Source organism: Rhinolophus hipposideros, assembly GCF_964194185.1.
Source record: "Rhinolophus hipposideros genome assembly, chromosome: 3".
Classification (NCBI taxonomy): domain Eukaryota; kingdom Metazoa; phylum Chordata; class Mammalia; order Chiroptera; family Rhinolophidae; genus Rhinolophus; species Rhinolophus hipposideros.
In genome coordinates this window covers 28,099,425-28,127,082 of record NC_138049.1, presented here as the reverse complement: position 1 = coordinate 28,127,082, position 27,658 = coordinate 28,099,425, and the positions used below count along the sequence as shown (strand labels likewise).

Here is a 27,658-nt window from a genome sequence, read left to right as displayed (position 1 = left end):
TGTACTTAATTTTTACATGATATTTGCTACAGCTACTGAACATTCCTAGACACTGAATGATTCACAAAATTTTTAAATTCCATATTTTGCCCATAACATATATACTTTACTAAAAATAATTACTAATTTTCTGACTATTACCACTACTACTACTATCACAGTGGCTAAATGTGGTCTTTGGGGTGACACAGAGGATGGTTTTAATCTTAAGTCTGTCATTTATTAGGAAGTTGCTAAAAATTACGAGCCCTTGGCTTTCTCTCCTGTAAAATGGGGGAAAATAAGATCTACAAAGTTATTGAAATCTACCCATTGATATTTCCATCTTAAGTGCATGTTAACTGGCATCTTCTTCAGGCTAGAATGTGCTCTAGACCATTCTCCAAATCCTCTTTGTGCCAAACGCACCACCAGAACCCTTTCTTCCTTGAGAACCAGATAAAGGAACATTATGCTTGGCAAGTGCCTAAGCCCCCCCACAACCCCCAACTAATTTGCAAGAAAGAACACCCACTGAGTGGTGAGAGCAGCAATGAATACCTTTATCAGTTTAAATTTAAAGCCTTACCTTTTCTATTGCCTGTTAATAATTGTAGATAATGCCCCAGTAATTAAAAAATAAATTGTAACTACAAGTATTCAGTATAGGTTTTTTGCTTTAGAACTTGACAGTGTTCATGTCAGTTACAGAAGATCAGGCTGAAGTAGAGGGGGAAATTTTCTCTGAACTTTTTACAGAATGTAATTTAGTCAACAATATATTACAACGAAATTTTCTTAGAATGGGAGTAATTTCTACTAGTTAACTTGTAATCTCTCAGGCCACATCTAAGGCATTGGTCGGGGGGATGCTGCTTGTTGAATCATAGGATTTCTGGTTAGAGACCACTGGGTTTGTCTTTGGGAAAGTTACTTAGGTTTCATTGGTCCTCAGTTTACTTAGCTCTTGAATGGGTTTAAATAACCATCGCAGTGTTCCTGTGAAATTAAATGAACTCACATGTACCATAGGTGACCCGTGTAACGACTGACGCTCAGTAAATTAAAACATTTATAATTGATGTGACAAAGAAGATGCTCCTGAAATAGACAATAGGTTTTAGGAAGAGGTGATTAAATGGATGCAAAATGTATGTATTGTTTATTGTCTACTTTGCTTCAGCCTCTGGTTGTGACATACACGTGTACAATCCTATGTGGGTACATAATGCATGCGCAGAAGGCTTAGGCATGAACTGTCACTTCAGCAATGTGCCTGGGGAAGCTCTGACGCTGCCTTGGAAGTCAGTCCTCGTCGCTGTCTGACCTTTGGGCGTCTGGGAGGGATGCCGATACCTGTGCCCAGCGCTGGAAGGGGCCCAGGCCCTTCCCAGCACAGCCTATCCCCAGACTGCTTACTTGTTCCTAGCATACATCTTCACGGAAAAGGGTATTTTCTCCCTTCGGAGAAAGCTCCCCAGTCTGGAGTGGGTTGGTTTTTATTTTACGTTGTTCCAAGTAGGCGAAGTCCCTTCTGTTTCCTCCCTTGGGGTAAGTGGAAAGGAATCCACCAGGACGGGGAGCCGGCAGTGGCCTACACCCAGGACCGGGAGCGGCAGAGTTTGAGAGGACTCGGGGGCCGCCCTGTAGAAGCAGGTGGGGGACAGACAGCGGTTCCCTTGTCCGGGGTGGAGAATGCGGCCGCGGGTCCCTCCCCTCAACCGGGAGGTCACAGCAGCCGGCGCCAGGCCGATGGGGGCGGGGTGGGGACGGCGCTGAGAGCTCGGAGATTAGCGCGGCGCCACCCGGGACGCCAAGGGTCCCGAGCGGTCCCCACGCAGGATCGCAAATGATGACAACAGCCAGTCATCCGAGGTCGAATAAAAAGGAGTCAGTTGCCCGCGCTCTGCCGCCCCCAGTTGCCCGCCTCCAGGCCCCCGGCGGCCTCCAGTGGCCGCGGGCGCGGGCGGCGGCGCCCCCCTCCCCCCACCCCGCGCGCAAGTGCGAGGCTGCCCGCCGCGCGGCGCACACTCCGCCGCTGGCTCCCGGCTTCCGCGCAAAACTTCGAGCCTGTTCCCGTGAAGTGGTCTCTTCCCTTTCAGCGGGGGACAGAGCTTTGGGGAAAGCTGGGGAGTGACCACCGCGGTGGCTGGGCGCGCGCTCTCTTTTTCTTTTCTTCTCCTTTTTTTTTTTTTCCCCCTGTCGTCAGTCCAGAGTTTTGGCTCCTCTCCTTTCCTCCTCCCCCTCGGAGCCAGCTTGTCCCCCCGCCCCGTTTCTCCCCCACTTGTGTACGCTATTTGTTGGGGGGTAACCGAAGGGGATGTCCTGTTTTCACCAGAGGCACAGCGCGAAGGGGAAACTTCAACACTGCAAGGGACGAGAATAAATACCTAACTACGGACGCAGGGATCCGCTGTCCCGACAGACACTTGAACTTCGGGATCTCGAGGCGCTCGGGGCGGCAGGAGGTGAGTGTCCCTTCTGCCGATCCCATCCTGGGGCCGGCCTGCGGGGTTCAGGTTTAAGGGGCCGGTAAGCTCTCCCCAGGAGAGTGCGCGCGGCTCCCCGTGCTGGGGACGGAGGTGCGCAGCGTGTGTGGGCTTCGGGGTCCCCGCGGGAGCTCGCAGGCTGAGAACCGCACGCTGGGGGGGTGCGGGACTGGGACTGCAGCGGTGCGCTCTGCGCCGGAGGCTGCCACCTCGCCCGAGGGTCCTCACCCAGCCTGCGTGTCTCTCGTGGGGCCGCGCTGGAGCCGGTGCAAAACGGGGTGCGCCGCTCCCTACCTGCACTCCGCCCCTGTCTCGCAGAGGTGCGCACCCCAGGGTCTCCCCTCCATCCTTCCTGTGACATTTATTACTTTGTGATGATCCCCAGATAAGCCAGGCGCAAGGATGCTGACCTGGGGTCCGGTGGAGGGCCCCGTTTGCCTGGGGTTTTCAAGATGCTGGGTGCGTACGTAGGATCAGTGCTTGTGCTTTAATCTCCAGGCACGAACCGGGCTTTCAAACTGCGGCCATCCCACTTTAATAGTTTTTATGTGGCGTGGTCCGAATGTCTCCTGCAGTTTGCCAGGGTCCGTGAAATTAGAGGCGCCTTGTCAGAGGAGTCGCGTTCATTGGCTCGGGACGCGGATGCCATGAAGGGATTATAACATCTCCAAACGAAGGGATCTGGCTGGGGAAGCAGGTTTTCTCTCGTTTCAAAGCCTGCTGGGTCGGGGGTGGCTGTGGGACTGGAAACGGCTCGCTGTTTTAGCGTCCTGAAGCGGGATTTGGAAGTAGACCCCGTGGGTGCTTGTTTTATTTCACGCCACACAGCAGCCAGAACTTTTCGTTTCGTAGCACTTTAAAGATATTTCTTTCTTTGTATTCATTATTCGGAACAGCTTGGAGCTATTAGGGAATTTGCTGACCCAGTCCCTCGGCAAAGCTGTGGCAAAACTGGAGAGCGCAGTTTAATTTTTGTCATCTCTTTAGTTGGGGTGGCAGTGTCACCCCTCCCCAGCACCTCTCTTTCCCTTGTCCTTGAAGGCTAGGGGGTTTGTGCTTTGGGTGAATGTGTATGGGGGGAAGGTGTTGTTTGGGGACGCTGGAGAATCGCTCCCCGGGTCTCTGCGCCTGTGCCCTTCACTACCCAGCGGGCAGAATCATTCATGAATACAACCCGAGGGCAGTGGAGGAAGGTGCAGCTCTTTCTGCCAAGGTGCAGAAGAGCGAAGGGGCGTGTGTTTTGGTTTCAGAGCAGTTCCACGTGGAGCTCCTCCGTGTGCGTGTGTGTTGTGTACTTGATCTGTGAGGAGGTAACAGGAGTCTCGTGTTCAAACCCAGTGGGCCGTTGGCCATTAATTTGCTTTCCTGGCTGTCATTACAGACACTTCCAAAATCTGATACCTAAGAGAACCAACAGGTTAGGTTTCACATTAAGAGCTCATACTTAACAGTTTTCTTTCTCCCTTACCCCTTTTGGCTTGGCACCCTGGGATCAACGTAATTGATGGAGCGAAGCATATCTTCTCCAATATGGCATTTTGTTCCTCTTCTCACCAGCGGCCACTTTTTGCACCCTCGGGCGTTTGTCAGTTTCAGTGCGGGGCTCCTTCGGGACTTAGGTGGGAGTCTTAGGAGCGTTTAACAACCGCCGACTCTCCTTCAACAGCTTCTGAAGTTTCATTTACACATGGGTGACTGACAGTATTCAAAGTTGACGATGTTTTTTTTTTTTTTTTTTTTTTTTTTTTTGGTTAGGTTCTTTTTGTTTTTATTTTTAAAAAACCTCGTCGGGACAACAATTGTACTTGATAACCTTTCTCGGGTAGAACTTCTTGAGCAGAAACATTCCCCCCGCCCCCACCGGGCCCCTTTTTAAAAAAATATATCTGGCCAGGTTATAGCTCAAGAACCAAAAACTAGGAAAGGGGTTGGGGAGAGGATCCTAAAACAAAGTATTTGATATGTGGTATGGTGTCTTTTTAGGAGACTGCATTCAAAGACATTTGTGTGTTTTTAAAAATAACATTATCCCAAGAAATAAGTAGCAGTACTAGTAATAAGAGACAAACTGTTTTGTGTGGGGCTAGACTACCAGAGTTTAATTTTTATGGCAACAGTACCAAAGACAGATATAGCTACATCCATTTTTATTGTTATTATAAACCATAAAAATAGTTTGTTCCACCTGATTAAAAGTTGTAAGTCATTCAGAGTAAAACCAATTTTTAGAAATGACTGTACAAGCAGGTTAAAACCTTTGACAGTTATAGTTTTGAGAGTAAGATAATTAGACTATCTGGAAATTGTTTTTTTCCCTCTGATTATTAGAGGTATATCTTTATCTTTCATTATAAGTGAAGGTATAAAATCAATGTGGTTTTCAAAAGCCTGTTTTCCTTTGTCAATTTCCTGAAAATAGTGTGCTTCAATATTTTAAAGCCATCATAATTAGAGGGGGTTTCACAAACAAAACTGAAATTAAAAATTCACTTCATTATTTTTATTTATTAGTAAGTATTTTATTGGCTATTAGGAAGTTAATTTCTCTTTTACAAAAAGTTGTATGTGTGCATTCAAAGCTAATATTTATTTTAAATAATATGTTCAAGTTCAAAAATTAAAATACCCCGATTTGTATAAAAATAAATTGTGCAAGAACAATCATTATTATTATTAAAAAAATATAGACACTGCATTCTTGAGGATTCGTGGAAGCTAGCTAAAAAAAATTGTTTCCACAAAAGTTTCTTTTTTGAGGGGAGACTGGCAGATGAGTAGTTTGTCATTTTGCTATATGTTTTTCTTTCAAAACACCTCTGAGTTAAAAAAACAAGAAAAATAAGTTGTCTATTTCTAAGAGTTACCTTTTTATTTATATTGTGATTTGGGGTGTAAATAAATTTTACATAGCCACGGGAAATAGAGTGTCCAGTTTCATGTTTTCAATCTCTGTTGCAAGCTCTAAATGACTGACTGATGCCGTGTCTAAAAATATATTTGTGTGGCTTGGTACTTCATTTTTAAAAAATTCATGCAATGTAATTGAATTATCCAGAATTTTCAGAAAATTAGAATGGTAGGAAAAAACATAACTATTGTTATGAAAAGTTAGGATGTTAGAAAGTTCACATTCTAACTCTCAAATAATAAACTTATGTCACCCAATGGAACTTTTTATGCAGAATTCAAGAAGAGAGGAGATAATCCTTTTCAAGACTTAGTGAAGTGTTAAGTAATTTAAGAGTGCAAGTATTTATTATGTTTTTTCATTATCCTTTTTTTTTCTATTAGGTCAATGCAGGAACACTGAACATTCAGTAAAAACAGGCCCCCCTTTATAAGGAGTTTAATTCACCATAGTTCTGTATTGCAGCTGCTGATCATATTTCATGGAGCTGTTAAAGCACTTAAAACCTAAAATTAGGTACTGTCTGGTTGTAAATATTTCAGATCACTCATTTAAGAAACAAACAGAAAAGCGTGCTATCAAAAGCAGAAGACGTTTTGAATCCTCTTACTAAAGAGCTGAACAAATCTCTATCAAACACCTTGCTATTTCTTCAGTGAGAATATAATCATGACAGTTTCTTTTACAAATGCATATTATTCTTACATATTCTAAACTCTTATAGTGTGTCTCCCTGTAGAGTATCTTAAACTAACTGTATTCAGAAATACAGTTGGGGGATTTTATTACAATGGTTACTAGGTGAATGAAATCAACACCCAGGAGGAATGGGATGAGGTTGCTGCGGTGCCCTTCTCTCAGGAATTTTTCCCGGTGAACTAAGAAATGGCATGCTCTTTCAGGCATTTGTTCTAGAGATGTATGAGATGAAACGTGTATTTAATTGCAGTATGTGTAATACTGAGTTTTGTAGTTAGATGTGCATTAATGTGGGGGGCAACTGAATATTCATTAAATTGTACATGGAGCTGAACTTGGCATCATTTAACTTGAATTTGAGTGGAAGAAAATAAACAAGAATCATATTCAAAAGCAGGACAAGCAACTTCAATTGCTTTTAAGTTTGAATCCTTTGCAAACATTGCTGTCATCTAATATTGCTTGTGGCCATGCACATTAATATATGCCTTCATGATACACCATTTTGCTCTTGAAAGTTTATGGCTCTTATCATGCCCCCATCGATGTTTTTACTAGTAGAGAGGTACTGAAAACGAATACCACTATCCTTACTTTCCTAACCACTTTTCCCTCTTTCAGAAAAAGAGATGAAACAGATTAATTTAAAAATAGAAACCATTTTGCGTTATCAAAACCACATTTATATGGTGGGTTAAAACAGTTTTAGAGAGTGCACCTCAGAGTCTGACTGTAACCTTTTCTGTCATTGAAAGGTGCTAATTGATCTTAGGGCACTGACATAATAGTATAGTTTGATATTTGAAACCTTTCAGCATTGGTCTGGCCCTTTCCTCACCCTGAGATTTCAATGCATGGCTGATGAAGAATAACACCATACTAAAATGCCAGGAATTCTAATTTTTTCTCCATATGAAACATTTTAATACAACATAGTCATTTTTAAGCTTTTATTTACATACAGTAAGCAAATTTATTTTAATGTCCTTTTGAGCCATGAGAGAAAGACCTATATGATCATGTTAGGATTTTTAATATTTTTTTTTCACAGGTAGATTTTGTTTTAGATGGGAATTTTTAGGTTAATCTGATTTCTACAATCACATTTGAATATTTTCAAAGTGAAGTTTCATTAAACCAATATAGAATAACCATTGTGAAATTTAATATATGAAGTATATTTTCTTATGTATATTTATATCTTAAAGTATATTTTAAAATAAAAATTGACAGTTTAGTTTTTGTATAGTTGTAATATTTCTGTCTAAATAATCACCATTGTCATCAATCATTATGATCGTCATAACATCATAGCTGACATTTACTGAAGATTTACTTAATGAGAGACACTTTAAAGTATTTATGTGGGTTACCTAATTCTCATCTTTTCAATTGTGCTACAAATTAGGTACTTTTATCATTCCCGTTTTACAGATGAGGAAACTGAGACCCAGTCACGCAGTGGAGTGGAGCCAGGATCCCAACTCTGCAGTCTGACACCACATCCCTTATCCTTAAACGATGTGCTAGGCAGTTGCTCCTACCAGTCAAAGATGAGTTCATTTTAGGTGGTACCCAAACATTTTATTTTTGTATTATTTATAATTAGTTATATATTTATATATATATATATATATTTATGTAATTAGTTATATATTTATAATATAATTAGTTATATTTCTAAGGATATTTAAAAATATGTTAAATTTCACTTTAAACGTATACTTTCATGGATAATATTGTTTAAAACAAGGCCAAAAAGATGTTGAAATAAAAATAATTTTAAAAAGCACCTATTTAAAGAAACATATTAAATGACAGTGAACAAGTGCTTGGCTGAAATAGCCAAAATAACAAAGGTTAGTGACAAACGACTAATTTGAAGAAACTGTTACTCTGGAATGCTTCCCAAATGTCAAGAACTTATAACTAGATCTTTTTAATATTTAACTTGCATGTAGTATTTTTCTTTACTTTTCAAGTCTTATCCATTGGTAGAAGTTATCAGTTTTACAGGTTTTGTTGTTTTGTTTTGTTTTGTTTGTTTGTTTTAAGCTTAAATGCTGGTTATGAATCTCAGATCTACATATTTATGTTAAACCAACTAATAAGGGCCGCATCATGAATTTCTAGAGGCAAGTTTAAATTATTATGGGGTCATCCATAATTTGGAAATATTTTCAACTTACCAGGATATCAGACTTTGCATTTTTAAAGTTTTCTCTAGGTGAACACTTTTATTTTGCTGTTAATTATGTTTTATAACTTTCATGTCTTTTTTCCACTGAAGCTGTGGTTTTCATTTTTCACTTATTTATGTATTTAGCCACAGATTTCTTTATTCAATTAAAAATTGACACTGTGCCCACTAGAGAAATATCCACTTTTTCTGAGTGAAGCAGGATGTGAGTGGCCTGCGAATCATTCACCAACATTGGGCTCCAACCATTGCCACCTCCCAGAGTTTCTGTGAGGGTATTCAAGTGTGTAAAAAATCACTGAAAAAATGAATAAGTCTGATGAAAGAGGACAATTGAGAATACCTGCTCTAGTATGTTAGTATGTCATCCACTAAAAAAAAGAAAAGAACAAAAACAACTTTGAAATACCACTAAATCTCTCTAGTGTAATACATAGGCAAAAGGTATGTCTGCCCATTCTAGTATAACCTGAGTATTCTTACTGACCAATCTGCAACTTTGTTTCAGTTTAATACTGAAAAAATAAAAATAGTCAAAATGTTTCCCACAGAGAGTTATACATCTGAATGAGGCACACAGAATTTGTACAAGCAAAGATTTGTTCTATTTGCTCTAATAAATTTGTTCTATTAGAGCATCTTTCTTCCTTCATGAAGAAACATCATCAGCAGTGGCATAAATTTAAGTGGCCTTATATTTTCATTTAAATTATTGCTACTGTTTCTGTTGTTCTTTCCTTCAATCTTTTTAAAATGAAAGGGACATTTCTTGTGAAAGACTAAAATTAAATCATAAAAATTTACATTCATATGCCATTAAATTTAATTCTACTCAAAAAAGCAATAGCATTAAATTTGAAATTCTATCCTTAATCAAGTACGTGTACCACATACTGAGAGAGCTTATTCTCTGGAAGGTCATATATACAATTCACAGATCTCTGCATATACCCAGTGGAGTGATCTATTCATTATGTTTCACCTCTGACTCTGAACTCCCTAATGTTAAAGGATTTGCAAAGACCTGAATATTCTAAGAAATTGACTATTTCTACCTTAATGTGTCTAGTATGTTGAAAGTGATGGTGTCTTAGGGAATCAACAGGTCTCTGAATTAGCTAATGCTTTTCATTTAAAATTTTATATTTTAATGCAGATGTATATTCATGCTTGATTATGACATTAGTAATTCTAGCCAAATTTAATCACAAGGTGGGTGAGTCATGTTCAAATTTCATTTTGCAGGTTTTCAATAATCTCAAACTGTTCTTCTAGTAGGTCACTTAAGAATGCATACCTCACTAAGCCTGTCAAGAACTGCAATACCGTGTTTCCCCGAAAATAAGACCTAACTGGAAAATAAGCCCTAGCATGATTTTTCAGGAGGACATCCCCTGAACACAAGCCCTAATGCATCTTTTGGAGCAAAACTTAATATAAAACCTGGTCTTATTTTCGGGGAAACACGGTACTACCAAAATGTTTTACGTGACTTTTTAAGTGTTAAGATGATGCTACTGTTTTATTTTTCTTAGTTGACCCAATAAGATTTTTAATTTTAGTCTGTTTTGGTCTTCTTAATTGTTGATGATAGTTTTCAAAGGCTTCATTCAGGAAAATACCCAGCAAAAGTCTGTGTAGATGTGAATTCTTTTTAAATGACTTTTCATTATATCAGTGTTGCAGAAGACATGCAAAAAATAGAATGGGATGAATAGTTGTTTTTTTTTTTTTTCCTACTATGTATAATTTTGAAGACGTCGGGGCTTTAGTCTCTTATGATATTAAGTTTTAGTTTTACTTTGCATGTAGCATTCACAACGAATGTTTAGCATAGTAAGTGAATTAACAATGGTAAGCCAGGTCACAGGTTTAATTCTCGGGTTATCATGTTAGCTTTAGGTGGCCGTATGTCCTATGCACATTTATCATATTGTATTTGTCATAAGAAGTATAGCTGTGTTATCTTGACTGTCTGTCCTGGTGGACTGTTCTGGACTATGCTGGATTTTTCTCCAAGACTCCCTCCTCATCCCTAGGATGTTCAACCACATTTGTTCACTTTTTTTTTTTTTTTTAATCAGGTTCCTCCTCAATTTAAAATTCTTTTAAAAATTTTCTGTTGCTTGTAAGCTGAATTCCAAAATTCTTAGCAGAGGGTACAAGGCATCTTCATGCTGAGAAGTTTGCTCAGGTGGCCATTCTCATATCTCACCGCCCACTCACAAGAAATCTCTTCCAGCCATAGGAAACACTGTTCTTGAATACCTTCTGGTTATTTCCACTTCGTTTATTTGTGCATGGGATTTTTTCTATCTGGAAGGTATCTTTCCTCTGCCCTTGAAACTTTCCTGCTTCTTTTTCAAGACTCAAGATGCAAAGTGTTACCTCCGGTAAGTTTCTCTGACCTCCAGAGGTTGAATTGGATGTTTCTTTTCTCTTTACTGCCAAAGCACGCAGTTTCTACCTTTAGCATAGCATCTGTCACGTTGAAATGTAACAGGTTACATGAGTTTAAGTCCTGCTCTAGGCTGAGAATTTACTGAAGCAATTATCAATATTTGTCACCTCTATATCTACATTAAGTAGGGGTCAGTAAATTCCTGTTGAGTGTGAATGCTGTTGACCTCAAGAAAGAAGGTACTTGCCAAGAAGGGCTCCTGTGGGCTGAAATTTAAAAGCAGAGCCTAGCAGCCACTTCTAAACAGTGGCCTCTCACACAAGCCATGCTTCACAGAGAAACCTTCGCTATGCTGCCTATCTCTGGCACTGAGCTGCCTTCCTGCACTGTGTTTCTGCCATCTGAGCTAACACTTATAAAGGAGTTCCTGGAATTATATTTCACTCAATAGGACTGAGATATTCCCCATCCGGTCAGAGTGGTGCACCTCTATCCTTATTAGCGTCTTTTCTGATCAATCAGAATAGTTCCATGCTGACCAACCAGGACAATGCTTTTTGGACTCATCAAACTGTAAGAATTTGAGTCCCTTTACATGAGCATGATCCAATCAAGGGCCAGGGGTGAGGACTTCTCTCAGTTCCCCTATGGTTCGTAGAGCCCACCTTCCCTTTCTACCAAAGACTGAAAACTATGTTTCCTTGGCTGGAGCTGAGACACTGAAGACATCTTGCTGCAGCAGTGTGGAGCAGACTGGAGTGGAGCAGAGCAGAGCTCTCAAACCAGAGAGGGGCCTGGTAGCCACGGCTGCCTGGTAGCCATGTTGTCCCACAGCCATGCTGTTTCATAAATGAATTGTAACGCTATTGTGCTTATTATCATGATTGAGATGTTTGCACTGAATAAAGTTTCCTCCTTCACCTCACCCCAAATTGGGGGTTCCTGTTGGGATTGGCTTGATGCTGATCATCGGTTGACAATGCATAAAGGAAATGGGGATGAGAGCAGTGGTGGTAGCACTCACCGGACATCCTCTGCCCTGAGATCGGGAACAGCGGTAATAGTTGTGACCATTAGGAGGTAGGACAGCTATAGCAACAAACTTGGAGATTTTGGGTATTAGCCCAGTAGAATTGCAGCTCTGAATCTACGCAGAGTTTATGAGTATGTATCAATGTAGAAATGTATTGATTTCCTATATGACCATTGGGAAGTCAGTGATCTGGTGGATAAGTCAAGGATCTTGACAATCTCTGGAGATATGGGTATTTCCTAGCACTTGAAGTCTGAAGGGCCCTATTTGTTCGAAAGCACAGCAATTAAATACAAAGAATATGGAGCCAGGCTGTTTGGGATGAGCATGTTACTTAAACTGGTGCTTTAGTTTTATCATATGTACTAGAAGATGCTTCATGGGGTCTTATGAGAATCCAACATTAAATATATGTAAGCATTTAGAATAGTGTCTGATAGGAGTTTCGGCCATTATTATATCAGTAATGAATGCGCACCCTCCATTAGATTACCCAAAACATTCAGAGATTTTTAGAGCTGAAAGTCCTTTTGGAGATAGTTGAGTCCCCGGTGTTCCATGCACAAATTTGGTGTTCTGGGATGATCTTGGCAAATCTGAGGCTGTATTTGGAGCCCTAAGAGAAGAGACGTTAGAGGTGTGCAAGACTCAGCTTTGGACATTTACGTTGAACAGTATTTCTTTTAACAAATACGTCCACATACAATAATCTAGATTGTTTGAGGCTCTGATCTATGTGGTTCCTTAACTACCCTGAATAATTATAAGCACATTCTATACTGGTACTCTTATTTTATAGCCAATATTTAAGTTTCCTCAGTTGATTTTTCTTTCAGCCTGAAGGTACCAGTTATAAGAATTTGTATAATTTTCAATTGACAGTGGAATTGATGAACTCAGTGTAAACTTTTTAAAAGATAGCTTTAAATGTTGCTGTGATTCTTACCTTGCAGAGACAATAAGCAGTTATTAACACCTCTGTTTCTAGAATGTATCACTCATCCTTGGATTCAGATGTAATGGCTTTACAGTAGAGCGGGCTGAGGGAGGAAAGAAAGTTAAACTGTTAATTGTCAAGTCCTGTTTTTACTACTTACTTGGAATTACTATGGCCAAGTGCATCTGTAAAAAAAAAAAAAAAATCATACTATTATTGATGTCATGCCTGAATTGTCAATACATTTAGACCAGGGTTCCTCAAACTCTGATTACTGACATTTTGAGCTGGCTAATTCTTTGTTGGGGTTGTGTGTGGCTCTCCTGTGTGTTGTAGGATGTTCAGTAGCATCCCTAGTCTCTGCCCACTAGATGCCAGTAGCACCCTCGCCCGAGGAATGACAGTGTCCCTAGACATTGCCAGATGTCCTCTGGACATAAAATTGCCCCCAGTTGAGAACCCACAACCAAAGTAGATCTAAAGATCTTTTGATAGCATCAAAAGATTCCCAGGGATCTGCATGAGAAGATTGTTCTATTTTCACTCAAATGTGGATGATCATTCCTTCCTCTCAAATTTAAACACAATGTCAAACAACTCTCATTGGTCTGTGTTGATAGGTAAACTTTACACAGAGGGGATTTACAGATAAGCTTTACACAAAGGACTATCTTCAGCATAGTTTCCTTTTGGAGAAGTAATATATGAGTGGGGGGAACAAATACCTGGGAAAGTATGTAGGAAGTAGATATTTATTTGAATTAATTATATGGCTAGTCTTTCTATTATTTTCACTGTTACTTGTTAGTAGATACGTTTGATTCATATTTAAAAATGACGATAACTTATCTCTTTAGATAAATATTCAATAGTAAGAAACTTTTACTTTATTTAGTTTGTAATATCAGAAAGAGTAAAGTTACCTATAATCACAACTGCCTAAGAGTAAATTTAATGAATTAAATCATTTACAATGTGCTAGTTTCAAACGAAGTGTGTCTTAGTTTACTGTTTGTACCACAATTTCAGGATCTGGGGTTTAATTGCAATGGTGCAGTTTGGAGAAAGTAAAAATGTAACTATTGCATGTAAAAGCTCCTTTGGTGAATTACCAATTCCAAACTTCTGTTCTAATTCTGTAGGTTCAATCTTGACATGGACATTTTATCTGTTAATTGATGTGCAGTTGACTGTAAGCAGATGCCAATGTAGTCTGGGTACCATCTCTGACTTTTGCCTAGTTTAGGTATATATGAAAGATATTTCAAAAATTACTGAAAGGAACAAAATGGAAACGTAATGTTAACATAAAATGAGAGATGGTAACTGTGCCTATAAGAGTTTCGGGTTGAATATGAAAATTATTTTGAAATAAGAAACAATATTACAAATATATGAGTAGACTAATATTCATAGGAAGTCTAAAAAGTAGAGAATTTCTTTTTAACTCTCATTAGCAATTGAAAAGATACTTGAAATTCCACACATATATGTTGTCTAATTTAGTGGTTTTACTTTAATTGTATTAGGCAGGTAATCATGTTACCTAGAAGCAGTCAGGCTGACCTGGGGATTTCACATCATTTACTAATTGATGCTGAAGGAGGCAGGACAGAGGTACTTGAAAAAAAGTTCTGTCTGTCTGTCTGTCTGTCTGTCTCTTTCTTACCTCTCCTTTGATTTATAATTTAATCTTTGAAATGTACTCTAACGGGGGCAAAGTGGCTGCAAATGCAGCACATTTTGTGTGACCAAAATGTCTCTTTTCTCAGAGAAAGATCCGGGATAGCTACTTGTTAGCAGAGAGATGAAGTGGGTGCTGTGCAACCCAATGACAGATGGGGGCCATTCCAGTAGAGTTGGTAGGGGGTAGTAAGTTAGGGGCTTAAATCATGAGTTTCAGACAGTGGAAGAGAGTTCTCCTTGCATTGACAGGAAGTACAAAGAAAGCCTAGCAAACCACAAGTCCATCCAGACACTTTAAGCATGACATTGCATAGAAAGACTGGTAGCCCTTGTCAATGGAGAATAGCCAGCAAACCAGAGGCCCTGTTTTTTCTGTTCAACCAAAAATGAACACTTTTTGGTTTCATAAATCAAGGACCCCTTATTTTCCCCCAAGAGAATTCATGTCACATATTTATTTTCTCAGGTTTATTCTTTGTACAGTGGATCCTATCTTAATACTTACCTATTTTTATGAATGCTTTAGGATATAAAATACAATTAGGCATTCCCTTTCCTCTTTCTGGGATATTTTCACCACACTTGCTCTCCACTGCCCAAACTCCCTTAACCTACTTGCCTCTTATTCTTTTTCTACCAACATGGACAAAAAAATCTACTCATCTTTCAAGGCTTAGCTCAAATGTCACCTCCTCTGGGAAGCCTTCCCTAAGACTCAGGCAGAATTCATTCTTTTCTCTCTGTAATACCATAGCACCTTATTTGGGTTATTAATATAACAGCACATTGTGCTACGGCTAATTATATGTAAGTCTGTCTTCTAGAGAGATTCTGAATTCACTGAAGGAAGAGATTATATCTTCCCAACTCAGTAGCCCCAATGTCAGGGTGTATCGATGGAAATTTACTAACTTCACTATTCCATGCATGTCTTCAAAGGACATACATCCAAAGCCAGATAACTGCAAAGAAGGAATCTGATTATATTTTAAAAACTGATTCTCTTTTGCTTATGGTCGTGGAAGCAAGTTTATTGGTTATTTTCTATTCCAATGTATTTAAAGCTTCATTTGTACCAAAGCATTACTGACTTTCTAGCAGAAGAAAAGGTGTGTCTAGCATGGACTTGTATTTTAAATAAACTGAAATTAAAAAGACAGATTCCAGTTCAGGTGTATGGTATTCCTACTTCCAGTTTTCTCCAGAAACAAATTTTGGCCCTTCAGTTGGTTTCTGCTGAGATCAATTTCATGTTATGTTGAAGAATTTTTAATTCGTAGAATTATGAACTTCGTTGGAGAGGAAGCATGTTCTGTATTTGTTCATATCAATGGTTCAGACTATGGGGATCCGGAATCCCATATGTGTACATTGAAAGTATATGTGGTTTTTTGGTGAAAGAAATTAGGTCTTTTTTTCAGGCACAATTGAGGAAGGAAATTTTTTGGTTTAGTTTCTCATGGTTTGTTTTCAGGCATTTTACATGAAAAGATGAGCAAGACCCTTCAAAACCACCAACTTGCTTATTTAGGGGGAAAGAAACCTTTCCGATGTCCAAAAATAACATTAAATTAAGATTATTATTTTCAATAGTTTCAAAAATGTTGGTGTTATTTCCTGTATGATTCATTTCTGAATGCAGTACATGACTGCACTACGTCATGATAACGCATATTTGCTCTGTATTTTAGTAGGTCATATTATTTATCAGAGAATCAGTATCAGAAAAGGAATGGAGCCTAACCCTCCATTTTGCAGATAGACACTGGATTAGAGACATTGGGTGATTTATTCAAAAGGAAGCTAGAAAGGGCACATCTGCTGGAGATACCGTAAGTGATCTCAACTTTACGTCTTGCTGCCTTTATTCTTCTTTATGTCTGACAAGAAGTTGCAAATACTGGAATCAGACTGCCTTTGTGTATGTCCAGGCCCTGTGGCCACTTGTCACATCAGCGTGTAACCTTGGGGAAGTTATTTACTAAAGTACTGAAAGCCATAGTTCCAGAGTGTATAAATTAGGGGGATAATAATAATAATAATAGTACTGGCCTCGTGGAGTCGTCGTAAGGAATCACAGAGTTCATACAGGACAGGCACTGAAGGCACTGAAAATGCTTGGTATATATTTTGAATTGACTTTTTTGAATAAATTGCTTAGTATATTTAATATTGAAAAAAGGGATGTTCACGCTGCTGAAGCATTTTCTTTTTTTAATCAATCATTTTGTTAAACAAAAGTAATCTTTAAATTCTGTAACATGTTAAAACAGGGAAGACAGGGATTACCTCTGAGAGGAGAGACTGGAAAAAGGCAAGAAGAGAGGCTTCTGGAATGCTGATCATGTCTTGTATCTTGATCTGATTGCTTGTGACAAGCTCCAGTTTATTTAATAAAAAAATTGTCAGCTGCCTACTTGTGATTTGCATGTCTTATTGTATGTATCTTACACTTTACTAAAAAGTTTAAAAACATAGATATAATTAAAGTAAAAAGTGGACATCCCGACTTTTTTCATCTCTTCCACGTTCCACAATCAGGGTAAATTGTTGTGCTGTAGTGTGCTTCCTTTCACACATTTTTTTTTCCAAACGTGTGAATGTACGATCTATGTGAGAATGTAATTTATTTTACTGAACATTTTTAACCCAAAATGGATCATCAGTTGTCTTAAAACTGGCTTTTTTTCTTAAAACTTGATTTGCTGTATTTTTAATACTTTTCCACATTAGTATATATAGTTTTGGGTACTTCTGTTTAATGTATGGTTATGTTTTATAATTTGATTGTTCCCTTCTTGGTATATATTTAAGCTGCTTCCAGGTTTTTTCTATTACAAAGAGTGTGGCAATGATGATTTGAATATATTTCTCCGTATATCTGCCAAACATTCCTGTAGCTAAAACTGTACATGTAGGATTAATAGGTGAAAAGGCATGTGCATATTGTATAGAGGGTGCCAAAATATTTTTCAAAAAGTTTGTAACACCTTGCATTTCTGTGATGATGCTTCCATCTTTCTTATAAAAGCCCAGGGCAAAATTTCCTGCTTAATTAAACATTGTAATTATTTGTGCTCTGGTTAATAAGGAGGTTTATAGTACTAAGTTCCTTGAGACTCATACACTAATTGAAATAGTTCACTGATAAGTGCAAATAATTCTATTAACCACATATATAATAATCCTGTGTTAACATCTCACATAAGGATTGTTACTACTCAGTTATATGAATGATTGTTATATATATATATATATATATATATATATACACATATATATATTCATAATTCTTAAACTAATAGATAGGAAGAAAACAATCCGTGTGTATCATATTTACAACATATTTTCACTTAGTACCATGAAATATTTATAAGAATTATTAGGAGACATGGCTCAAACTCTGTTGTTGTTGATGAGAATTATTTATTGTTATTCTATTAAGAGCCAATTATGTCCTAGGCACAGTTCTAACTAAGCACCTTACATATGTTAATATAGCTTTTTGACATGTAGATGTAACTAAGCACCTTATATATGTTAATATAGCTTTTTGACATGTAGATGAAAGGTATGGATGTTATGCTATTATAAATGGGATTATTACATTCTGAATATCTTGATAAATATTACTATATATCAAAATACCAACGGTATCTTATCGATGTAATAATTTATAAATCTGCAAAATGTTAGTCTGGTTAATGTGAAAATTAAAATTGATAGGTCAAAACCCAGAAAATCGCTATTCAAGTCCTGGCTAAAGAAACATGATACACAAAGTTTGAAATGAAATATGCTAATCAGTTGACTTTATTGGTAGAGTCCTATATGTAGAAAATTCTGTCTCTAGCATGTTCAGCTCTTATAGTTTCTGGTTAATAAATATTCTGCTTAACCTTTCATGGCTATCTAGTGCCTTAAAAGAGTAATCCAACTCAAAATAGCTAATTTATTCCTGTTGCATTGGATAAATATGACTATCAATTTTTGTGGGCTTTTTTTTCCTGCAGAATTTCCTGTTATTCTAAAGGATTCAATAGGACTTATGCACATAAAACTGAAAATTATATTACTATGGGGATACGACTTTGTGCCTTTGAGAAGGAACTCTCTTGCTAACTTAAGGACTGTATGTGTGTAGAATAGCTAACATATTCCTCCCAAGAAATTTCATGTATGCAGTTAAAACACTCTTAAATTGATTAAGGATTTGTTATATATTTCCAGAAGCACTCAAGAGTACTTTTATGGTTATAAGAGTAGAGTACATTAGAATGCCAGAAACCAGCGAATACGCTAGAGGCCTTCAAAACCATGCCCGACATTCCTGCCTTCACCATATAAACATGTGGGGCAGCCTGGAAAAACAAAACAACTCTCCTTCCCCCAAACGTAGGTACGCCTCTGATGATAACACTTTAACTGGCTTGAATATTAATTTGCTATTTTTCTGTTAGAAGTAATTTTTATTACTGAGGAAATGGAATGGAGAAGTAATAACTATGACTGGTATTTATTTCTCAAGTAAAGTGTTATTTTACATTCGATTTGACCAGTTGCCTTTATACTTTTTAGAAAGTGTATTATTCTACAACTACCAGGGTATTTTGCCTATTAATCAGGGAAGCTAAAAAGCCTTTTATAAATGTTGAATCAAAACTCTTACTGCTGTGAGGGAATTAAATTTCAAGCAATATACTCCTTTTATAGGGTGAGAAACTGAAGTATGGAGAAATTACAAGGTTTTCCCAAAGCCATACATTAAGCCGTAGCAGACATGGAAATCTATGATTCTGTTTGCCTGATGCATTCTGAAAGTTCATAAAGTTAAAGTTATCTATTTCCTGACATGTGCCTTAGTACTGTTTGCTTATTTATTCATTGATTCATTGATTCATTTATTTGTTCATAAATTTAAAGGAATTGATGTGTTTTTGCAAGATGCAGTCTGGATGTAGGGACTCTGAATAATGTTTTGAATTTATGTATCTTAGGTATTTTTTTTGAAGAGGCTCATTGTTTTTTGTTTTTTGTTTTCATGATCACGAAGAGAAATTAAGGCATTAAAAAGCAAGTTGGATTGCCCAGATGTGGGGCAGGGTGGTGTCAGTGAGAGGCATCCACAGGTTCTTCAGGAGCTTATAAAGTTTATTCAAGGGCTTTGAACTAGAATTTGGCTGAAGCCCTTGATAGGTCTGTAGCATAGATTGGTGACCAGGAGAAATCACAGCATGCATCAAGAGTAGGGAAGGAACTAGTGTCTACAGCTCTGTAGCGGGGTGTCCTTATATTTGGTTTAATGAAGAAGAGGCAACTTATTCTGTTTCTCTGTCATCTTCCTGAGTTTCGGTTCTCACATTTTAATTTCTTATTCATCGTGATCTTTTTCTTACTAGTTTAACCTTTCTTTACCCTCTTCATTTTTTTTCCCCTCTAAGCTTTCAGAATCATATTTAAAGCAAATAGTATGGGTCAGACGTCACTTCTTGATTGAACAGCTGGTGCCACAAGTAGCTTCAAATAAGAAAAGTAGCTCGTACTTTCCCTCAGCAGAGTACCCTGCACAGGAAAGCCTAAGAATAGGGGGATGCCATGTGCCCTCAACTTCTCCAGAGAGTTCAGTGAACAATTGTTGTTGGTTGGTTTGTTTTCTTGTTTTTTCTAGCAGCCCCGAGATTTAGGACTCTGACTTGGCTCGGGTTTTGTGGCTCACCAGCTCTTCTTCCCTTGGAAGGGTTCTTTCCCAGGAGGCTCCTCAGACCCAAGGGTGCTTGGAGCCCTGGAGCCCAACCCTTAGATTCTACAAACAAACCCAGGCGCGGCCAAGTCCTAGTCAAACCAAACCTTCCTGTAGCTCAAACATTGCTTTCTTCTTTAATTTTCTTAAAGAATAATTCAGTCTTCAACAAGCCAGGAAGCAAACAAAACCCTAGCGTCTTTCTCAGAGGAGCGTTCTTAGTGCTTTGAAAATTTATTGTCGTTAATTTCCATTTCAGCTAATTGGGTTTCCTTTCCATTTTTTTTTTTTTTGGTCCGGGTATAAATATAATATTTGGTACATTAATGCTGATCTATATTAATTTAATGCCAATTTAAAATTGAGTGGTTTAAAAATAATGATGCACTGTGACTTAGTTCATACCTACCTTCCAAGTAATATATTTCCTAGGCAATTATGCATTTGTGGCTGACTGAATTCCCCCATAACCCCTGTTGAGAAACAAAGACTTTTTTTTTATTAAAGATGTGGTCTTATTAACTAGGGGTATTTAAGTTGAGGAAAAAAGATTTAAGGGTGACATGAATGATAACACTCTCAATATCTAATAGCCTACCATACAAATGAAAGCAGGATTCACTTTATGCTTTGTGGCTGTGGTGGGCAGACCAGAGTGGAAGTTCTGAAAGTTGGATTTTAAAACTAATACACAAGGAAGAATTGTAAGAAGGAAAGAGGAGAAAGACGTGATTCTATTCACTAGAAGCTTCAAGTATTACATCTATAGACTCATGTGATTGGTCTGTAAATAAACCCCACTTATGTCTATGCTTCTCCTGATCCCAAGACAAAGAAATAAGAGTCTACAGATTCCATTTTAATTATATCTTTCTTTATTTCTGTCTCTCTCTCATTCTCTCTCTCTCTAAGTTTGTCCTGAAAGTCAAAACATACAGCACAGCATGGAATTGAACCACAACACCAAATTTATTTGAGATATTATTTTCTGAATTCTTACAATTTTAGCCCTTAGAAAATTTGGATTTTTAGAAGTTATAATGGCAGGTTTTTTTTTTTTTTTTGTAAATGTGATCCTATTTTCAATTTGGTTACAAAGTTACAGTTACAAAGTCAGTGGAATGCTTTCACACTCTGATGATACAGGGAAATTTATATAGAGAAAATAATGTATTCAAACTTTCCTGTGTGCCTCAACTAAAACTCTGGATGAATAAAATTCTCCTCAAGTGTCCCAAATTGTAGGAAGGCGAATAGCATCATATTTAATTAAATTTATAACTAATGTTTACTGTAGACACAATTTGAACAAGTGACTTGGTTTTAGATAAATCAGATTTCCTGCTATATTTTATATATCTCATGTTTACTTTGTTATGTATTGGCCTCCACCTCTAATAATAAAAAAATAATGACATTCAGGTGTCATACTGAAAATGGGTGATATGGAAAATTTGAGAGGAAAAGACATGTTTGTGTTTTTGTTGTTATTGTTTTTGTTGTTACTAATTTCATTTATGGGAATGGACACTTCCTGAGTTTTACCTTGTACTTCACAAATAATTTCTTCAGCTGAATCTAATTTGTTTAATTCATTCATTTCTTTTTTGATATTTCAATGCATATATTTTTAAAACATTTCTTACGGCTATTTTCCAAATAGGTATATTTATTTTTTTCATAATGGGTCCTTCGATTCTGTTTCTATTTCTTCTGTCTCTTTAATTGTTTTAAGCATTCTTGCTATATGGTATTTTTCGCATTGTCCTATAATCACGAATTCTTGGATTCTAGTTCCCCTGTTGTTGCCTCTGCTGTCTCTGCAGTATTTTATTTCCTTATGCAGCTTATCATATTGATGAATTTCTATCTAAGAATCCATTGTGCCCTATGGAACAATTTCACATTTACTTTCCCTTGAGTCTAGGGATTTCAAGCCTGGATCAGTCTTGATTTTAATTTTTTGACTTGAGGTTTTGATGCATCAGATGCAGTAACAATTTAGAATTTACATTTATTTGTGCAAGGCTGAAGTTTTTGATTTATTTCAACTACTTATTTTCTTTTGTTCTCTTCTCAAAGGCTCCATTATAATGACAAGCTTCCTTGCTGAGTTGTGTGGTAGACTGAGTTTTTCTAGCCCTTCTTCGATAAAAAGATCAAACTTCTCAGACTCTGTCTTTTATGCTTTGCCTCTTGCTTTTGTTTCCTGCTCATCCCCATAAAGATAATGACAACAAAAACAATAACACAAACATATCTTTCCCTCTCAACTTTTTCACGTCACCAATTTCTTAAGAATCAAGGTGTGCCACCTGAAAGTCATATTTACCTATCGGTTATATTCATATATTTTCTATATCCTGTTGATTTGTCTTTCATGTTGTCTCTCATACTGACCTCTTCTCCAGGCTTTTCAGCCACCACATCAGTCCAGGCTCTCTTGACTTTTTACCTAGATTATCACAACATCCCTCAAGTTGCCCCTTAGCTCCAGTTACTGTTCATCTTGTTTTTCAGAAATCTGAAGCACAAGTGTTGTTGCAATTATGTCACATAAGCCATCCTTTATTTGAATTTTAAGGCTATCAAAATATAGTAATAATCAATTGTATTTATTCACTGATGTTTAGCACTTTACTCCTGCTTTGCCAATTTAAACTTCTTAACATTCCATTAACACCAAATAGTTATTCTTCTCTCATGCTTTCTTTTCCAAAAAACAACACATGTTCTCTTCTCTTTCACATGCCCATCTACAAGTGTAAATCTGTTATTAGCAGCATTAATCTCTCAACACTAATGAAACTAATCACAGTTTTGATGTTATGTAGAATGACATGCTAAAAAGGGACAGATGCTAGTGACTTCATAATATATTTGTTTATTTTCACAAACTTATGTAAGTTCAGAAAATTGATAAACTGATGACTTTTGACTGTTCTAAATATACGTGTAGATAGTTAATACAACTCCTGGAGATCACTGATTAGTATAATATTATTAATTGAGCAGAGTTAAAAATCATTACATTTTCACAAGAAATTGCATAGATACTGCTCCACTGTACAATGAAAAATGTTTTTAATTTAGTAAGTGAAGAGCCAGGTATAAAAGCAGAGATTTTTCTGTCTCTCTGTCACTAGTAATCAAATGGCTTATGTTTTTGAAATATATGATTTCATTTAATCCTCACAAAATATAACATAGGTATTACTATTGTCTCTATTTTATGGATGAAGAGAATGCTTATTTAGAGGTGTTAATTAACTATGCCAAGGCCATACAGCTATCCAGTGGGGAAATAAGGACTCACATGTAGAACTGTTTTATTCCAAAAGTCTTTACTTGGAATTACTACATTTATATTTCCTCTAGCAAACCTGTTTTAGACCTCTAGGTTTCAAGAATTGAACACTAAACTTAGGAGATGTATTCTTAAATTCTTTCAAAGCGCAAAAAATTTTCCTCAAGAGGGCCATAAAGTCATCAGACGTGTGTTAAGTAACACATAAGGTCAATCAAGAAAGTTTCCTGGGTAGGGGAGAAAGGTTTATGGCTGAGAAAAAGGAAGACTGCTCATAAGGAAGGACTCAGGTAGTTCTCTTCTGCCAGGCAACGGGAGAGCCAGCTAGATGAGCCATCACATTGTATACAAAAAGCTCAGTAGAGGAATTGTGAAGTATGCATGGGGAAGAACAAGGGGCAGCAGGTGAGAAGGGAAGTTGATCTGCAGTCTGCGTGAATATCTATAGGAGTGAAAAAAGTTTCTCAAGCTCAGAATTCTTTCTGATGTTTCCTTGGGACCATCGGGTTATAACTGTGTCTTTGTTTTCTAGGATAACTAGCCAACTGTCCACAATTAGCAAACACAAACAAAATAGAAAACCCTGGGTGGCCCTGCTTGTCAAAAATCAAGTGATCATAATTTATAATTCCAGGAAGATTATTGCCATCCAATGAAGCTATCACTAATGACCAAAATGATTATCATGAAATCGAACTTGTTATAATTTTTTAGCATGAGAAATTAACCCATTATTATTACATATTAGTAAATAAATGGACTATTTTGCAAAGTCGATGCTCTATTTCTATAAACAGTTCAAAAATAGCTCAGCATCTAGTTTGTAGTTTGGCTCCATTGAAGTCAGGTAAAATGCTCGTTACTGTTCACCCAGATCTGTTTCTTGGACACTTTTGCTATTTTCCTTTTATACAAGTAGGGAAGAGAGTCACGTGCATGGTCAAAGAATGACTGTCACCTCACCGAACAGTTGGCCATAGAATTGGAGCTAGGTGTTCTTTGCGCTGTTGGCCTCCCTCTCTGGCATGCCGCCTGAGCCTTTGGAACCAGCCAGGGCCTGTCCTAGCTTCACAGACTCATTAATGAAATTTGGAGGGCAGTGCACAGGACACAAAAGCAATGCCCTTCTTGACAGCTGACCCCAGCTATAATTGCTCAATAATGTACGGAGAATATATGTCGTTGGATTTCCTATACAATTGCAGTTTAATATTAAGCAGTATGATTAATAAAGGAGAGAGTTAATTGAAGATTCTGAGGATAGCTCACGGAATCCAGGGAAGACATGAACCACCAAGCAGCAGGAAGAGCATAGAAACTGTGAGACTTCAGGAGCAACAAGATCCAGTCCTTAAACTCTGCCAGGACTTTCTTGCCATCTCGCTTTTGCTCCGTTTTCTGGGTCAGCTCCCTCTGTCTTTCCCTCGCCGACCAGCTATTTCCACATGGCTATAAAGAGCTACCAAGTTTTGTGTCTTAGGATTTTGCCACTAAAGGAGGGGACTAGCCTGATACTTCCCAGCCCTTATCCTAAGCAATAGGGAAGAACTGTGATGAGTCATTATATAGAAGTAATTTGGGAAAGACCTAGGGAATCTAATGGGTTATACTCTGAATATGGATCAGTGTAATAGACATATATTACATGTGTAATATACCCCCATGCAAGTAAACCTTCATTTTGTACACAATATGTTTCTGAAAATTTACTTGCAGTGTATAAACCTGAAAGTCAAACAATAGAGTAGCTGTTCTGAATGATAGAGTATAAGGGAGGAATACCCTCCTTTGGCCCAGAAAATTCGGCATGTGTACATAGATTCTTTAGCAGGCCCCATCTAGGTGGAAAGGGGCTGTGCCAGAGGTTATGGGTAGAACTAGCTACATACCTCCCTCCCCATCCCGGGGTCTGCACAGGGGCTGAAACCAAAGTTTGGGCAGCCTGTGATCTTTATATGATTCCCTAAAGGGATACCAGACATTTTGAACATGGGCGGAGGAATGTAGGCTCTTCCCCCTCCTTTTTCTTTGCATCGCAGCGAGAGGTAAGCATAATCTCTATTGGCACGACCCTCACTGGAGACTCCTGTGCAGTTCCCAGCCTTTGGCTCCATGGTACTCAGATGAGAGTGAAAAGGCATGGGAATGGCAAGGACCATGGGGCAGCGGCTGGGGGAGAAGGAAGGCGGAAGTTCCCCTCAGAACTCCCACTTTAGACAGTGGCCCCAGGGAGCAAAACATCCTACTACTGGTTGCCCTTGATAGGACATTTTGGCAGAGGATTACTCTGTTAGGAACTGTCACCGCTGCAGGTAGGACTGATTGAATAATTTCTGTTTTATTCTAAGGATGGGGTGAAGCTCTGAATTGTTTTAAGAGAATAAAACCAGATCTTTATTTTCAAACTATCCCGCTGGCTGCATTGAGAAAGATGAGGTCCAGGGAGCGACTGGAGGAAAGGGGACCCTTAGGATGCTGCCACTCCAGGCCAGGCAGGGATGATGATGGCTTGAAGTACTGCAGGGGCAGTGAGGAGAGACAACTGGAGAGACTGGAGCACATTCTGGGAGGGATTGATATGACTTGGTAGCTTATGGAATGTGGAGAGGAGTGGGCAAGGAGTCGGTTACAAAGCCCAGCTATCCGGCTTTAACGGCCAGTGGATGGCTGTGCCATTTGTGTATATAATCCAGAGAGAGGCGTAGTATTCCACGTGCAGCTTCTGTCCTTGTCCCATGCCAGCCCTGGCACAGAGAACCTCCCCCTTCATAGTCACATTTATTCTGCCAGAGTAAAGCGTGCCTAGAAAGTCTTTTTATTGCAAGTGTGATTAGAAAGACAGAGGATTAGGCTATATCACACAGACTCTGCACACTTCTCTTTCTTTAAGTCAGAGGGTCCTTTGCTGTCGTACCTCATTCCACTTCTGAGAATTGTTTTTACATGTTGATGTATAAATCTCATTGTATATTTAAATGAGAGGAACTATTGATTTTATTCTAATTTTCTAATTTTCTAACTTTCTAATTAGAAATTTTCTAGACAGGAATTTACAGTTCACTTCTAGAACAGAGTTCAAGAAAAAGATACAATCAGTTTTCTGTAGATTGGAAACCTAACCACAGAAGAAATTAACAGGGAATGGGTGAAGCTGCTATTATTCCTGTTTTAAATTCACTTTTTCTGAGGAATGGCCTTGAAATAGAGCTGGGAACTACATTATTGCCTCATAAAACAGCATGAGGTTACTGTTATTCCTTAATTTTATATCTTTCTTATGAGGTAATACTTCTCTTACTTGATTTGAAGAGTGTTCTCATCTTTTTCTCATATATTTGTGAAAACTGAATGTTAAAGGATTTAACCTAACAACCATTGCTAAATTATGATGTAAAATAATACCATGTCTGTAATTAGCCTTGGTAGTTTTACTTGGTTCAATAATATAAAATCACTAGGCTCATAATATTTTAGTACCTTAGTGTGTTTGGCAAAGAAAGAAATTCATGTTACAATAAAAATGTTAAACTAAGTAACAATTAATCTCAATTTTAAGGAAATATAAAGCAAAGTATTACGTTGTAACATGGAACATTGATGCAAATAGCTCCCCAACTGAAACATTAAATAGGTTCTAAACTGGTGTTTTACCAAAAGATGCTAGTTTTTGCTTAATTCTCTTATGTTCTAATATCATTCCTGAAGTCTTAATTTTAATTTCACTTGAGTTCTCACCAGTGCCCTGGTATGGCTGTTCTAGACAATGATCACTTGCTTTCTAATGATCAATATTCTTAATTTAATTCTTACGTATCCTTTTGGGAAATATTACATTGAAACCTCGATCCCATCTTAAAACCAATTTCATTGTGGTAACTGTAGACGGGTTGCATTGTGTCCCCTAAATGATATACTCCAGTTTCAACCTTCTTATGTGTGATTGTGACTGTATTTTCAAATAGGGTATTTGCAGATATGATCAAGTTAAGATGAATATTCCTGGATTAGACTGGGATTTAAACCAATGACTGGTGGACTTATAAGAAGGGGGAACTTTGGAAACGGAAACCGCACAGAAGAGGCCACATGAAGGGATAGGAGGGGAGAATAACATGTGACAATAGAGTCAGAGTTTGGAGTGATGCACCCACAAGCCAAGGGGTGCAAGGATTGTCAGCCAGCACCAGAAACTAGGGAGAAACAAAGAAGCATCTCTTTCTAGAGCCTCCAGAGGGAGCATTGGCCTGCTAATGCTTTAATTTAGGACTTCTTGCCTTCA

The 27,658-nt window shown here is 38.0% G+C and overlaps 1 protein-coding gene across 5 annotated transcripts in view; it reads left to right on the top strand.

Annotated features, from left to right (window-relative positions):
• Nucleotides 1–27,658, top strand: part of EYA4 (EYA transcriptional coactivator and phosphatase 4) — a 287,676-nt gene that overhangs the window by 33,411 nt on the left and 226,607 nt on the right. For 2 of the 5 annotated variants that reach the window (XM_081045129.1, XM_081045128.1), the window contains exon 1: nt 1,731–2,447. The exons of 2 other annotated variants lie outside the window; for them this stretch is intronic. The gene's annotated coding sequence lies outside the window, so the exon portion shown is untranslated. Of the gene's footprint in view, nt 1–1,730; nt 2,448–27,658 lie in introns of those variants that run through there. One more of the 5 variants, XM_081045127.1, reaches the window with a different exon arrangement.